This window comes from Triticum aestivum, chromosome 5B (genome assembly GCF_018294505.1).
Source record: "Triticum aestivum cultivar Chinese Spring chromosome 5B, IWGSC CS RefSeq v2.1, whole genome shotgun sequence".
Classification (NCBI taxonomy): Eukaryota; Viridiplantae; Streptophyta; class Magnoliopsida; order Poales; family Poaceae; genus Triticum; species Triticum aestivum.
The window spans coordinates 521,427,794-521,445,474 of NC_057807.1; positions in this window are offsets into that span (position 1 = coordinate 521,427,794).

Sequence of the window (17,681 nt, forward strand, 5' to 3'; positions counted from 1 at the left end):
CCCTTCTAAATTATCTTTCCGGCTCAGACGTCATTTTGAACATGAGCTGGTTCTCGACCAAACTATTTGTCGTCAATTGTGCCTCTCGTCTATCCAACTTATCCATCCTTGATCAGAGCATCTGCTTCTGATCATTTGTTTTGGAAATCATAATTCCTTTGTTATCTAAGCATCGAATTATTCCGATGTTCTATAATATGATGCCCGTGCATTCTTTCTGGAGTACCGATACTCACATCAGCTCCGTTGTGGATCGCCCGATCCATTGTTGGATTTCATCCGACATCGTCCTTCATATTCAATAACCTTGTGAGCTTTTCCACGGGTATATAATGCCTTTGGTAAATTGTATCCTCTGCTTTGTCAACCATGCTCTACTTTCGAGCTGGTGATAATTACTCCTGATGTTTGTGGTATATGTTCCTAAGATGCCCCTATGGGTTGAACCTATGCCTTCCCTAACCGTATGCACCCGAGAGTTTTCACGAGTCATACTCTTCTGGTGTTTTGCCAGATAATATTTCAACACTACAACTTCATCGAAAGCGAGAAGTGAATGAAAGGGTATGCATTGGAGAAGTGGGAGTCGACCTTGAACTTTGTTTTCATGCCCATGGACCCGATGTGGAACTTATCATGGAATCTTCTTGCCTAATATTTACTCATTCGAGTAATTCTTTCGGTGTCATTAAATTGGACCCCTTGTAGTTATGGTTTTGACCATATTGTTATTCTTTGTTCCCATTTCTCGGGAAAGTTTAAATATTTGTCTTCTGTGGATCAATACCCCAGTCCAACCTCTACTTTGATCCGTCTTCGAGTATTACCCCCTGGTATCTCGAGATTATCGTGGAACTGTATAACTTCTCGTGAGTTCTTCATCAAGTGCTACATTCTCACTGATTACAGTTTTTCATGGGCTCTGAGTTATTAAACACTCAAAGACACCGATAACTGAACCGAGTCTGCACTACGGTTCAACAACTCTTGATAATCTTCTTTAAGTACGAGTTTCTACCCGATCACGCCATTCCTAGCCTGATTGGCCATATCATTATCGTGCAACATTTTAACTGTGCTACCTGGTCCTTCTTTCCGGAGCACAATTTTCGACGTTGAGCTAACCTTACGTCGATCTTCCTCCTCATATAACTTCACCTTAAAAATAGTGAGCTTGATTTCGAGTTTGTGTCGTATCTGTGGCTCCAATAATCTTTTGTTGCATCAGTCCTTTTGCTTGATGCAGTCGTTGTTCAATTGCTTCTTCGTGGATTCTCTCGACAATAAATTGTCGTGATCATCATCAACATTTTGACTCCTTCTAGGATATCAATGGAATTCTTGATGATAAGTGCCATCCTCGTTCCTTGGTAATTGCAGTTACCATCAACAACATCCTAACCTTCCTTTCATCACAAACTTGTTCATGTTATGGATGCAACTTACTATCCAGCCCGTATTATGATCTACCTTGAAGTATTACTGCCTTTTGTCAAGGATGTTGTGAGAATTTCACCACCTCTTAAGAATTCTTGATATAAGTGATACTTCACCATCACCATTCTTTTCTTGGTCCCCGTGTTGTTCCTAACAGGAATACCGACAGATGGACTAGTAATTTTAAAAACTTTTGGCAACCTTATTGCTTTGAAGTTAATGGTCAACATTTCATTCTTAGACCATTGGTTATCGAACCGCCATTCTAACATTGTTTGTGCTACCTAGCCCAGATTTCAGGTGCACATTTCAACCAATGTTTAATTGTGTATGTTTTCTAAAATTATATCATGTCTTGGATATCATGCTCTAATTGCCCTTGGGAAGGATATACCCTTGAAATATGTGTTTAAACACATTTTCCTTTCCATTGTTCTGTTTAACCTGGTAATCATATTTTCCTTTCCATTGTTTGGTTTAACCTCCCTTGTGATACATATGATCTAAGCAGTAATAAGTCACCGCTTTTGTAAGCACCTCGGTGTACAACTCTGTCAGAAAGACCTTGATACTATTGTTGATGACATTCTGGTAGCCGCTGATGGACGAGAACTTTGCCTGGTCCGCCTCGTCTTAACAAGCAGGAAAATGGTTCTCTTCGTCCCTCGCCCTTGGTACCAGCGTTGATGCCAACATAGCTGACAGGCTATCCTCTAACCTGCCTTGCTATCATGACCATGCAAATGTTGGCACCCTTCCTGATTTTACCCCACATGGTGGGCCCATAACCCACAGTTCCACAGGATCGAAACCTGACTCTTCTTTATAACCCGGATTCTAATGTATCCTTTGCACCTGCCTTCGTATGTGATTCACGAGCTGAATGATATACCATTGTTCATCCTGGAATCAAACACCATGTTATTCTTGTGGTTCAAGCCCCATTCCAGCTTCTGTCTAGTCATCGAATGATTGCCTACCCGTATGAAACTTTAGTACCATCGTATATTGCACTCAACGAATTCACTGAAATACAACTCGTGGGGTACCTTGTGTATTTCCCATTGAGTTCACCGTTAGATGCCCAGCTTTGTGGAGACGCGTTCCTCCAGAGTTTTTCCCCTTGGTCGCGTTCGTAGGACGATGGAGATCCCGAAGAAAGGATGACGAATTGATCATGATGACCTGGAGTAGAGAAATAAAGACTTCAACGGAATGGATCGACCTCTTCGAGAAGAGCAACCAAGACCGAGGAGATCCGTTAGATTTTTTTTCGTAACCCAATCCCTCCACCCTTGCTCCCCTCCTAAATCTCGGGATGAGATTTCTTGTAGTGGAGGAGATTTGTAACACCCCCAGTGTCATGCTACAGTAATCCCCTGTTAATGGTGCCAGGTCACCATGCTTACTGAGCTAGTTATCACTTGATGAAAAATCCAAGTCAAATTCTAATTCAAATTATGAGTGAAATTCAAAATTTCTCAAACATGAAAACTAAAATGTTCTTCATGTGCTAAATAATCCATAACTAATATTGGTAGCGAACCAATATTTTTGCAAATATCCAAGTGCACTAAACCACTTTTAAACAGTGGCTAAAACTATAGTTTAAATGCCTTTTGAAATTACGAAGGTTGCAAACTATTTCAAAAGCCTCACAATTCATTTTGTGGCATTGCACAATAATTCTTTGAAATTGTTTTAGCCAGTGGCATGATTTTGCAAAGTCATTAGTGGCTAAAAGGAAAGGCAAAAGCTGCTGGAAAATAAAGAAAAACAAAAAAAAGGAGAAGGAAGAGAGAGAGAGAGAGAGAGAGAGAGAGAGCAAACCCCCTCCCTGCACCGAACCCACATGGGCCGGCCCACCTAACCCACCCGTGCCAGCCCAGTTGCCCCCTCGCAGCGGTCTCTCTCCCCCCGCCCTGTTCCTCGGTCTCAGACCGCAATAGGGGCGTCGCCGCCGAACCACCTCGCCGGCCACGCCGGTATAGGCGCCGCGGGGAGGATAAGGACGCCAGCAAGGACCCCCCTGCCCCCTCCGAGAGATCTTTTCCCCCCTCCCTCACGTGCTGCTGCTTGCTCTCTCCGCATCTCCCATTCCCCACCGCATCCGAGCGCTGCCGTGGCCTGCCGCCATGACGCACGCGGGCCCCGACACCGCCTCGCCTCTCCTCCGTGCCAAGAAGGACCGCCTCGACCTCCTCTTCCTCCCCGACGAATCACCTGAGCAGGAGCGCCTCTACATCGTCCCCAACATCGCCGTCTTCCTCCTCTCCTCCGACGAGCTTCGCCGTCGATTCCGCCGCACCGAGCCCTCCTCGAGCATGCTTGAGCACATCTGCAGGAGCACTGTGAGCCTGCGCTTCTTTCCCCTCTCTCTCCCGAGCTTTTCCGACGCCCGTAGCCCCGTTCCCGTAGCTCACCCGAAGAACCTCGCCGCTGACGAGCTCGGCGCCGTGGCCATGGTCGCCTTCACATGCGGCCGAGCGCCGCATCGTGCTCCTGGGGTTCCCAGGGGCCCAACGCGCGCGTCTGCAGCTCTCGCTGAGCCCCGTAGCCCGATCCCCGCCAACGCCCGTTCCGGCCGTCCGCCCCGCTCGACGCCGTCGTCGTTGCAGCCCGCCCTCATCCGAGCTAAGCTCGCAGTTGGATGCGCCGCTCCTCCCGCGTCCGAACAAGCCCGGCCGCGCTCGAAACGGCCCCCTGCGGCGTTTTTCCGGCGAAGTCCGGCGACCCCGCCACTGTTTTGGTCGCCGGTGGCGAAACCCCGCCACCGCCGACGTGGCACACCCGGGGCCACCTCCTCGGCCACTGACCTGTGGGCCCCTGAGGCCCGGCTGTCCTGTTAACTTTGGTCAACTGCTGACTGGGCAGGCCCCAGCCACTAACGTGCGGGCCCCACCGCTTATTCCTCTAACTAAAATGTTTTATTAATTAAAATTAATTAGTTAGCTAATTAGTCTATGGCAGGTGGGGTCCAGTAGCTAACTAACCTAGATTAGTTAGTTTATTACACTCTTAGACTAACAGAGGCTGACATGTGGCTCCCACTGGACCCACAAGCCTGGTTTGACCTGGTCAGCCGCCCTGCTGACTGCTGATGTCACTATGACGTCATGCTGATGCAATAAACCCTTCTGTTAATTTATTAAATTCTAGAAAATGTTTAAAACTTTGAAAATTCATAGAAATTAAACCGTAACTTCGATGAAAATGTTTTCTACATGAAAGTTGCTCAGAACGACGAGACGAATACGGATACGCAACCCGTTCGTCTGCCACACCTCTCTAACATATCGAACATGCAACTTTCCCCCTCCGGTTCATCTGTCCGATAACGCAAAACACCGGGAATACTTTCCCGGATGTTTTGCCCCTTCGCCGGTATCACCTCCTACCGCGTTAGGGCACACCTAGCACCGTTACTTGTCTTGTCATGCATCGATATGCATCTATTTGCATTGTATTCATTGTTTCTTCCCCCTCTTCTCTTCGATAGACTATGAGACTGACGCCGCTGCTGGTGCCCCGATCGACTACGTTGTTGACGACCCCTCCTTGCCAGAGCAACCAGGCAAGCCCCCCCCCCTTGATCACCAGATATCGCCTATTCTTCTCTATACTGCTTGCATTAGAGTAGTGTAGCATGTTACTGCTTTCCCTTAATCCTATTCTGATGCATAGCATGTCATTGTTGCTACAGTCATTGATACCTTACCCGCAATCCTAAATGCTTAGTATAGGATGCTAGTTTATCATCATTGGCCCTACATTCTTGTCAGTCTGCCTTGCTATACTATTGGGCCGTGATCACTCGGGAGGTGATCATGGGTATATACTATACATATACATACTATACAGGTGGTGACTAAAGTCGGGTCAGCTCGTTGAGCACCCGCACGTGATTCTGATGTGGGGGCTGGAAGGACATGTGGCTCCATCCCGGTAGAGGTGGGCCTGGGTTCTCGACGGACCCCGACTGTTACTTTGTGGCGGAGCGACAGGGCAGGTTGAGACCACCTAGGCAAGAGGTGGGCTTGGCCCTGGTCGGCGTTTGTGGTTGCTTCATAATAACATGCTTAACGAGATCTTGGTATTTGATCTGAGTCTGGCCACTGGCCTATACGCACTAACCAACTACGTGGGAAAGATATGGGCACTCGACGTCGTGGTATCAGCCGAAGCCTTCTAGACGTCAGCGACTGAGCGGCGCGCGCCGGATTGGAACGTAAGCCTGCTCTTGTATTAAGGGGGCTAGTTCTGCTTTCGGCCGCCCACGCAACGTGCAGGTGTGCAATGGGCGATGGGCCCAGACCCCTGCGCCATAGGAGTTAGACCGGCGTGCTGACCTCTCTGTTAGGCCTAGGTGGGGCTGCGACGTGTTGATCTTCTGAGGCCGGGCATGACCCAGGAAAGTGTGTCCGGCCAAATGGGATCGAGCGTGTTGGGTTATGTGGTGCACCCCTGCAGGGAAGTTAATCTATTCGAATAGCTGTGTCCCTTGGTAAAAGGACGACCCAGAGTTGTACCTTGACCTTATGACAACTAGAACCGGATACTTAATAAAACACACCCTTCCAAGTGCCAGATACAACCCGGTGATCGCTCTCTAACAGGGCGACGAAGAGAGGATCACCGGGTAGGATTATGCTATGCGTTGCTACTTGGAGGACTTCAATCTACTCTCTTCTACATGCTGCAAGATGGAGGCTGCCAGAAGCATAGTCTTCGATAGGACTAGCTATCCCCCTCTTATTCTGGCATTCTGCAGTTCAGTCCACTCATATTGCCTCCTTACACATATACCCATGCATATGTAGTGTAGCTCCTTGCTTGCGAGTACTTTGGATGAGTACTCACGGTTGCTTTTCTCCCTCTTTTCCCCTTTTCCCTTCTACCTGGTTGTCGCAACCAGATGTTGGAGCCCTGGAGCCAGACGCCACCGTCGACGACGACTCCTACTACACAGGAGGTGCCTACTACTACGTGCAGGCTGCTGACGACGACCATGAGTAGTTTAGGAGGATCCCAGGCAGGAGGCCTGCGCCTCTTTCGATCTGTATCCCAGTTTGTGCTAGCCTTCTTAAGGCAAACTTGTTTAACTTATGTCTGTACTCAGATATTGTTGCTTCCGCTGACTCGTCTATGATCGAGCACTTGTATTCGAGCCCTCGAGGCCCCTGGCTTGTATTATGATGCTTGTATGACTTATTTATGTTTTAGAGTTGTGTTATGATATCTTCCCGTGAGTCCCTGATCTTGATCGTACACATTTGCGTGCATGATTAGTGTACGATTGAATCGGGGGCGTCGCAAGTTGGTATCAGAGCCGACTGCCGGTAGGAATCCCCTTCCACATTCCTTGGCCGAAGTCGAGTCTAGACATTGCAAAAACTTTTACTAACATGGTTGTGTGCCCTACGGGCCCACGTCGCCATTGGGTGGTATTAGGATCTTTTATTCCTCGACCTATACTCTGGGACTCTTATCTCTCTTCTATTCGGGTTAAATGATTTTGCTAAAAACAAAACTAACTTTAGGTTCTCGAAAATACTTTCTCCCCGAGAGCCCCTCACTCCCGATGATCGTTTGCTACACCAGAAGATTCCGAAGATACTCGCTGAAGTTCTCTCGAGACTTTGTGCCCACTTCTTTAGCAATTCCCTACCACCGATAAATCCTTATGGATAACTTATTATCCTTGCCATTCGTACATTCATCCCTAGCTGCTCTTGTTATTACAAGATGCATCGAATTGTTCCTCGACTTTTAAGAATCTTTTGAGCCATTGTCTTGCAGATCTTTGCCACATGAATGCCCCCTATGGATAATTCCCCACACTTACCGAGTATCCGTTCTTTCACCGTTGTTCATGTGTTCCACAATGGTCTTCGAAATACTATTCGATCCTCCAAAAATCCTTAGTAGCTTATTGCTCTGTAATGCTTGTCTGCTTGCAGTCTGGACAATTCCATTTGTCTAGCAATAACCATTAAAATCCTTGTGATTGACATTTTGACCCTATTGATTCAACATGTGTGCGAATGCACACCATCATCTATCAACCCTTCTAAATTATCTTTCCGGCTCAGATGTCATTTTGAACATGAGCTGGTTCTCGACCAAACTATTTGTCGTCAATTGTGCCTCTCGTCTATCCAACTTATCCATCCTTGATCAGAGCGTCTGCTTCTGATCATTTGTTTTGGAAATCATAATTCCTTTGTTATCTAAGCATCGAATTATTCCGATGTTCTATAATATGATGCCCGTGCATTCTTTCTGGAGTATCGATACTCACATCAGCTCCGTTGTGGATCGCCCGATCCATTGTTGGATTTCATCCGACATCGTCCTTCATATTCAATAACCTTGTGAGCTTTTCCACGGGTATATAATGCCTTTGGTAAATTGTATCCTCTGCTTTGTCAACCATGCTCTACTTTCGAGCTGGTGATAATTACTCCTGATGTTTGTGGTATATGTTCCTAAGATGCCCCTATGGGTTGAACCTATGCCTTCCCTAACCATATGCACCCGAGAGTTTTCACGAGTCATACTCTTCTGGTGTTTTGCCAGATAATATTTCAACACTACAACTTCATCGAAAGCGAGAAGTGAATGAAAGGGTATGCATTGGAGAAGTGGGAGTCGACCTTGAACTCTGTGTTCATGCCCATGGACCCGATGTGGAACTTATCATGGAAGCTTCTTGCCTAATATTTACTCATTCGAGTAATTCTTTCGGTGTCATTAAATTGGACCCCTTGTAGTTATGGTTTCGACCATATTGTTATTCTTTGTTCCCATTTCTCGGGCAAGTTTAAACATTTGTCTTCTGCGGCTCAATACCCCAGTCCAACCTCTACTTTGATCCGTCTTCGAGTATTACCCCCTGGTATCTCGAGATTATCGTGGAACTGTATAACTTCTCGTGAGTTCTTCATCAAGTGCTACATTCTCACTGATTACAGTTTTTCATGGGCTCTGAGTTATTAAACACTCAAAGACACCGATAACTGAATCGAGTCTGCACTACGGTTCAACAACTCTTGATAATCTTCTTTAAGTACGAGTTTCTACCCGATCACGCCATTCCTAGCCTGATCAGCCATATCATTATCGTGCAACATTTTAACTGTGCTACCTGGTCCTTCTTTCCGGAGCACAATTTTCGACGTTGAGCTAACCTTACGTCGATCTTCCTCCTCATATAACTTCGCCTTAAAAACAGTGAGCTTGATTTCGAGTTTGTGTCGTATCTGTGGCTCCAATAATCTTTTGTTGCATCAGTCCTTTTGCTTGATGCAGTCGTTGTTCAATTGCTTCTTCGTGGATTCTCTCGACAACAAATTGTCGTGATCATCATCAACATTTTGACTCCTTCCAGGATATCAATGGAATTCTTGATGATAAGTGCCATCCTCGTTCCTTGGTAATTTCAGTTACCATCAACAACATCTAACCTTCCTTTCATCACAAACTTGTTCATGTTATGGATGCAATTTACTATCCAGCCCGTATTATGATCTACCTTGAAGTATTACTGCCTTTTGTCAAGGATGTTGTGAGAATTTCACCACCTCTTGAGAATTCTTGATATAAGTGATACTTCACCATCACCATTCTTTTCTTGGTCCCCGTGTTGTTCCTAACAGGAATACCGACAGATGGACTAGTAATTTTAAAAACTTTTGGCAACCTTATTGCTTTGAAGTTAATGGTCAACATTTCATTCTTAGACCATTGGTTATCGAACCGCCATTCTAACATTGTTTGTGCTACCTAGCCCAGATTTTGGGTGCACATTTCAACCAATGTTTAATTGTGTATGTTTTCCTCGAGCATACATCATTATACCATTTGATCTGACAAATGTTATCTCCTTCTTCACATAATTGTGGAAATCCATCTTTTGTTAATCTCGATAAATTGCCGCTGATTCCATCAGCCACCCTCTCATCCTCTCCTTGGTTTAATGATGATGAATCCTTGTCTTCGAACTCGCTTCCATAGTTCATTGCCCGAGAATCTTATAATGTTATCTCGTCAATTGCGTTGCACCTTTTCTTCTCAGGCATCCTAATACGGAGGTTTCCTGACACCAATCGGATCTGAACCTCGGTCAGATATGATGGTTGGAACATATTTCCAAGAGTTATAACATTGGTCTTTATATGACCCGGTAAGATGATGTCATGCCTAGCACACCTGGCCGGAGGACCTATTGTTATAGTTTCCTTTTGGCAAGGTTAGTCATTCTTCCGTGAGGAAATTGTAAGATTTATTCTATAAGTTGTTCCTGATGGATCCTTTTTGTTTCCAAAGTCTGACCTTCACCTGTTGACCATGTCAATGTTATCTCAAAGCATGTCTATGGTACTCTGATTTTCAACAGGAACATTTGAAGCCCAATGTTAAATGTTTCCTGCTCAATTATCCAAACACCGCTGTATGGGTAATGTCATGAAAATTCTCTCCCGTACCTAAAGAGTTTTCTACATTATATCCTGTCTTGGATATCATGCTCTAATTGCCCTTGGGAAGGATATACCCTTGAAATATGTGTTTAAACACATTTTCCTTTCCATTGTTCTGTTTAACCTGGTAATCATATTTTCCTTTCCATTGTTTGGTTTAACCTCCCTTGTGATCCATATGATCTAAGCAGTAATAAGTCACCGCTTTTGTAAGCACCTCGGTGTACAACTCTGTCAGAAAGACCTTGATACTATTGTTGATCACATTCCGGTAGCCGCCGATGGACGAGAACTTTGCCTATTAGTCCGCCTCGTCTTAACGAGCAGGAAAATGGTTCTCTTCATCCCTCGCCCTTGGTACCAGCGTTGTTGCCAACATAACTGACAGGCTATCCTCTGACCTGCCTTGCTATCATGACCGTGCAAATGTTGGCACCCTTCCTAATTTTACCCCACATGGTGGGCCCATAACCCACAGTTCCACAGGATCGAAACCTGACTCTTCTTTATAACCCGGATTATAATGTATCCTTTGCACCTGCCTTCGTATGTGATTCACGAGCTGAATGCTATACCATTGTTCATCCTGGAATCAAACACCATGTTATTCTTGTGGTTCAAGCCCCATTCCAGCTTCTGTCTAGTCATCGAATGATTGCCTACCCGTTTGAAACTCTAGTACCATCGTATATTGCACTCAACGAATTCAATGAAATACAACTCGTGGGGTACCTTGTGTATTTCCCGTTGAGTTCATCGTCAGATGCCCAGCTTTGTGGAGACGCGTTCCTCCGGAGTTTTTCCCCTTGGTCGCGTTCGTAGGACGATGGAGATCCCGAAGAAAGGATGACGAATTGATCATGATGACCTGGAGTAGAGAAATAAAGACTTCAACGTAATGGATCAACCTCTTCGAGAAGAGCAACCAAGACCGAGGAGATCCGTTAGATTTTTTTTCGTAACCCAATCCCTCCACCCTTGCTCCCCTCCTAAATCTCGGGACGAGATTTCTTGTAGTGGAGGAGATTTGTAACACCCCCAGTGTCATGCTACAGTAATCCCCTGTTAATGGTGCCAGGTCACCATGCTTACTGAGCTAGTTATCACTTGATGAAAAATCCAAGTCAAATTCTAATTCAAATTATGAGTGAAATTCAAAATTTCTCAAACATGAAAACTAAAATGTTCTTCATGTGCTAAATAATCCATAACTAATATTGGTAGTGAACCAATATTTTTGCAAATGCCCAAGTGCCCTAAACCACTTTAAAACAGTGGCTAAAACTATAGTTTAAATGCCTTTTGAAATTACGAAGGTTGCAAACTATTTCAAAAGCCTCACAATTCATTTTGTGGCATTGCACAATAATTCTTTGAAATTGTTTTAGCCAGTGGCATGATTTTGCAAAGTCATTAGTGGCTAAAAGGAAAGGCAAAAGTTGCTGGAAAATAAAGAAAAACAAAAAAAGGAGAAGGAAAAGAGAGAGAGAGAGAGAGAGAGAGAGAGAGAGAGAGCAAACCCCTCCCTGCACCGAACCCACCTGGGCCGGCCCACCTAACCCGCTCGTGCCAGCCCAGTTGCCCCCTCGCAGCGGTCTCTCTCCCTCCGCCCTGTTCCTCGGTCTCAGACCGCAACAGGGGCGTCACCGCCGAACCACCTCGCCGGCCACGCCGCTACAGGCGCCACGGGGAGGATAAGGATGCCAGCAAGGACCCCCCCCTGCCCCCTCCGAGAGATCTTTTCCCCCCTCCCCCATGAGCTGCTGCTTGCCCTCTCCGCATCTCCCATTCCCACCGCATCCAAGCGCTGCCGTGGCCTGCCGCCATGACGCACGCGGGCCCCGACACCGCCTCGCCTCTCCTCCGTGCCAAGAAGGACCGCCTCGACCTCCTCTTCCTCCCCGACAAATCACCTGAGCAGGAGCGCCTCTACATCGTCCCCTACGTCGCTGTCTTCCTCCTCTCCTCCGACGAGCTTCGCCGTCGATTCCGCCGCACCGAGCCCTCCTCGAGCATGCTTGAGCACATCTGCAGGAGCACTGTGAGCCGGCGCTTCTTTCCCCTCTCTCTCCCGAGCTTTTCCGACGCCCGTAGCCCCGTTCCCGTAGCTCACCCGAAGAACCTCGCCGCCGACGAACTCGGCGTCGTGGCCATGGTCGCCTTCACATGCGGCTGAGCGCCGCATCATGCTCCTGGGGTTCCCAGGGGCCCAACGCGCGCGTCTGCTGCTCTCGCCGAGCCCCGTAGCCCGATCCCCGCCAACGCCCGTTCTGGCCGTCCGCCCCGCTCGACGCCGTCGTCGTTGCAGCCCGCCCCCGTCCGAGCTAAGCTCGCAGTTGGATGCGCCGCTCCTCCTGCGTCCGAACGAGCCCGGCCGCGCTCGAAACGGCCCCCTGTGGCATTTTTCCGTCGAAGTCCGGCGACCCCCGCCACTGTTTTGGTACCCGGCGGCGAAACCCCGCCACCGCCGACGTGGCACACCCGGGGCCACCTCCTCGGCCACTGACCCGTGGGCCCCTGGGGCCCGGCTGTCCTGTTGACTTTGGTCAACTGCTGACTGGGCAGGCCCCAGCCACTAACGTGCGGGCCCCACTGCTTATTCCTCTAACTAAAATTTTTTATTAATTAAAATGAATTAGTTAGCTAATTAGTCTATGACAGGTGGGGTCCAGTAGCTAACTAACCTAGATTAGCTAGTTTATTACACTGTTAGACTAACAAAGGCTGACATGTGGGTCCCACTGGACCCAAAAGCCTGGTTTGACCTGGTCAGCCGCCCTGCTGACTGCTGATGTCACTATGACGTCATGCTAATGCAATAAACCCTTCTGTTAATTTATTAAATTCTAGAAAATGTTTAAAACTTTGTAAATTCATAGAAATTAAACCGTAACTCCGATGAAAATGTTTTCTACATGAAAGTTGCTCAGAACGACGAGACGAATCCGGATACGCAGCCTGTTCATCCGCCATACCTCCCTAACATATCGAACATGCAACTTTCCCCCTCCGGTTCATCTGTCCGATAACGCGAAACACCGGGAATACTTTCCCGGATGTTTTCCCCCTTCGCCGGTATCACCTCCTACCGCGTTAGGGCACACCTAGCACCATTACTTGTCTTGTCTTGTCTTGTCACCTAGCACCGTTATAATAAGAAGAGGCAGGGGAGGTATGCTTAGCAAACAAAGGAGTGAAACCTCCAACCGAGAAGAACCGGCATACCCTCCAACATCGAAAACATCATAGAAGATGCATGAGAACTCCGTTTTCGATGAACTTGAGCTTGTCATAAAAATGACCATAAGCTCCAAATCTCACAAGGAGAAGAACCAAACAAGAACCAATAAAGATGATGCAAGGATGCAATGGTTTGAGCTCTCTACGAACGATACGATCAAGCAACTCATCGAGAGCCCTCCTTGATAGTACGGCAAACGATCCTATAACCCGGTCTCCCACAACTACCATGAGACCGGTAAAATAGAAAACCTATCAAGGGCAAAACTTTGCCTTGCACATGGTCCACTTGAGCTAGATGATGACGATCTTTACTCCCTCAAGTTGGACCACCTTTCTTGATTGCGTTGGCTCGATGAAGACTAGTAGATTGCTCCCCCATACTCCACTATGGGTGAGACACTCTTTCGCACATCTTCACAAGTCCATTGTCGCCACAATGGACGGCAAGCTTCAAGCATATGATCTCTTCGTGATGATCCTACTTGAACTTGCACACCGCAACCTAACCCCACAAAGAACTCTCACGAAGACCATGGGTTAGTACACAAAGCGTAATTGACCATGCTTACCATACCATGATCGCTTGATCCCTCTCAGTACATCTTCTATGCTTTGTGTGTTGATCAACTTGATTCATTCTTTGACTTAGTCTTGATCAACCTTGAATCTTTCTAACTCTCTTCATTTGGCTGATGTCTTGAAGGTAAACATGAATGATCACACAATCTTGTTCTTCAAGACATGCTTGCAATAAGCTCAACACTCGCATGACCAATCTTTGGATAATTCCTTAATAGCACCTTGGTCAACTCATAAATTCCTTGAAACCAACACATGGACTTCAAGAAAAGCCTATGGACAAATCCTTCAAATATAACTCAAGACAACCATTAGTCCATAAAGATTGTCATCAATTACCAAAACCAAACATGGGGGCACCGCATGTTCTTTCAGCGTGGTCACCGCAACGATGGTGGTGACCTGTTGTTCGTGCTTTTGTCCCCCATCTCTTTCTTCATCGCGGTGATATGGGCTCTGCTCTCATCGTGTAGTGTTTGGGCCGTACATTGGCCCGTGGCGTTTAGATCTATTGGAGACAGTGCCAGAGATAACTATTTCGTCGGGATGCTGGTCCTCAAGATCCAAGTCAGAAGACTTCTTGTCTACTATGGAGATTCGCCGGCGATCATGCATAGCGGCGACGGCGGTGGCGCGTCCTCGACTCATTTCGATGGATGCAGCGGTTCAGTGGCCCCTCAAGGACTTCATTGTAATTATTTTATCTTTGTGGGGTGCTAATTGTATCTTGCTGGGTTTACTTATAGATGTGTGGGTCTGTTCGCAGAAAAAGTGATACAACAATGCAAGAAGGACCCCTGAAAGAAAATATAATTACAACCATGTCCTGTCCTTCTAAAGACAAGACCCCGTAGATAAAAACTAGATTGCAGTGCCGCTTTGCCATTGTCTTCGGCAGCATCCTCGCCATCACCAGGCAATAGATAGAGGGGCTCACCATCTGAAGAAGGCTCGTCGGAACCACTTGACCATTTGATGTGTTGTTTTGCGCCACTATATTGATCGACCGATGAACACCCAAAGCAACTTCCACCCCCCGAAACACTAGATCCAAGTAGGTGACACATCGATTCATTCTCTTCCTTCCACCTACATAGCGATGGAGAAAATAGGGAAGAGAGAATGTCCCCTCCTTTGACATGAGCTTCTTTGTTGAAGGTGAGGGCGAAAGTCCATCTTCACTGCATCATCGACCATCATGGACGCCGTAAGAAAGCTCCCTGCTGCCATCCGCTATCGCTCGCTGGCACCAAAGTTCATCACCATACATCGTGATGCTATGTGTCCTTAAGACAAGTCTAGGCTTAAAACTTCTATATAAATCTACTACTATGTATAGTGGAGCTCCGACCTCCCCCCCCCCCCCCCCGAACGATGTCACCAAAGGAGGAGGAGAGAGGAGGCGAGCTGGATCTGGTGGCTCTCAAGGAAGGGGGAGGAGGAGGAGAAAGAGGATAACTCTTTCTTGGAAGTCAACACTTTTCCTAGTTCCGTAGGTTGCTACAACAAGAGGTTAGAACTTCTAGAACTATGTCAATGATAGCTATGCCATGCACCAAATTTTGTTTTTTCTTCTCATTTGATGGAACACGTAATTTCAGTTACTGATTTATTTATTTACGTTAGTCATCGTGGAATGCACATGCAAGACATTATATTCACACTTTTTGTTGTCTCTATGGCTCTCAAATTCTTTGGTCCACAAAGACCTTGAGTGGACAACCAACACGTGTATTCTAACATAGCGCATGTCAACCATGTTTCAAAGAAAAGAACTTAAACCTCCTTAGATTCACATACTTTTGCAGCTCTTCCAGCAGCAAAGGAACATGTTTCATCTTCACTGCATCGTAGACCACATGGACGCCGAGCGAAAGCTCCCCGCCGCCATCTGTCATCGTTCGCTGGCACCGAAGTTCATCACCACACATCATGACACCTTAAACCCTTAAGATAAGTCCTTCCATCTAAAGCTACCATGTATAGTGGATCTTCGACCTCCTCTCCCTCCCAACGATGTCGCGGAAGGAGGAGGGGAGATGAGGTGAGCTGGTGACCCTCAAGGAAGGGGAGGAGGAGGAGGAGAGAGAATGACTCTTTCTTGGAAGCCGACGCTTTTCTTACTTCCCCAGGTTGCTACAACAAGAGGTTAGACCTTCTAGACAGTGGTGGAGCTTGAGCCGAAATTATGGTGGGGGCCATGGGCTGGAGAGGGGGTAAACATAACTATTTCAGCTGATTTTTAGTGAACAATAGGCCTAATACAAACGAATATATACATATTTTCTTGTGAGTTGGGGGGCCATGGCCCAGGTTGGCCCCCATGAAGCTCCGTGCACTGCTTCTAGAACTGTGTTATGATAGCTATGACATACTCCTAATCTTGATTTCTTTCTCATTTGATGAACCCACATTTTTTCAATTACTGATTTTTTATTTTCCAGTCACCGTGGGATTGCACATGCATGACATTATATTCACACTTTTTCTTGTCTATATGGCTCTCAACTTTTTTGGTCCACATGGGCCTTGAGTGGGCAACCTATCATAGTGCATGTGAACCATGTTTCAAAGAAAGTAACATAGATCTCCTTAGGTAGTTAGGTTCACACACTTTGCTTCAACTCATGGCTGGTCTACCCGCTTCTTTGTTGGTCATTTCTTTGAACACCAAGGAGCATGAGTGGGTTCCATTTTTTGTGACACATGAGCATCCGAACCTTGGAACCTCAACTTTTTGGGTCTACATACCTCTCCTGCCACCCCCGTGAGGACTTAGGCTTTGGTTCACCTTCGTCACAGTCACATCGTAAAATAGTATGGAAGGAGCACATCTACTTCCTTGTTCTTAAATATAGGTCTTTTTAGACATTCCAACAAGTGACTATATACGAAGCAAAATGAATGGATCTATACTCTAAAATATGTCTATATACATCCGTATGTTATAGTCCATTTGAAATGTCTAAAAAAACTTATATTTAGGAACGGAGGGAGTAATAGGCAAAGTATACTAAGACACACAAAAATTGTCTATACGAAAAAACATGAGTTTTTTAACATACGATTAGTCGTGGCCAGAAAAAACATCCCACTACGCCATCAATCTCCCCCAACTACCCAAATAATATCATGTTGCACATAAATCGCGCGACTAATATTATATCTTTGGCATCAACTAATTATCATCATTTAAATATGGATTTTCTTCCTATTTCAATTCGACCGTATTATTAATGTTCCATTTAGACCTAGTTGTTGCAAGCAATGTCCCGAGGGACCATTTTCGTGGTTGCTTATCTTGTACGCCTTTTCGTTGAGTGACATATGCGAGTGCATATCTCGGTACGTTATATGTTGTATAAAACATACATTGCAGATACATAGTCTAAAGTAATGCACATACACAAATTATAGTATAAGGGTAGGGATTTTTCCATTAGGTCTCAAGTAATGTTTTTTTCTTTTTGAAATGTGAAGGATATGAACCAATCCTACAAAAGAATATAAATTCATTTCTGCCAACCATAGTCATTGATATGCATTTTTTCTTTAAAAATCATATCCTACGAAATTCATGCAGACCAAAGAGGACTAAATAAATAAATAAAACAGTACAGGAAAATGTGGTTTGTTAAGCACTGCTACCCTCTTGTCATTAACTAAGTTGTTTTGATCTCCCATGAAGACTGTTCACCAACTGTCATCAGTCACTCCTCCCCAAGTCCCAAAACCTAACACAGGACCCAAATCCTGAGCCCCACATAAACAAATCACCCAAAGATTCTCTGCCATCATCATCAGAATTTAGGAGGTCCTCCCCTACCTTTCTCCCCACCAGCCCACTCCCCCTCCCACAACCAACAAAACTTCACCCCTCTCCACCACCTGACAAGAACCAACACCGCCTCCCCCCACCCCACCCCACCCCTCCCCCTCCCT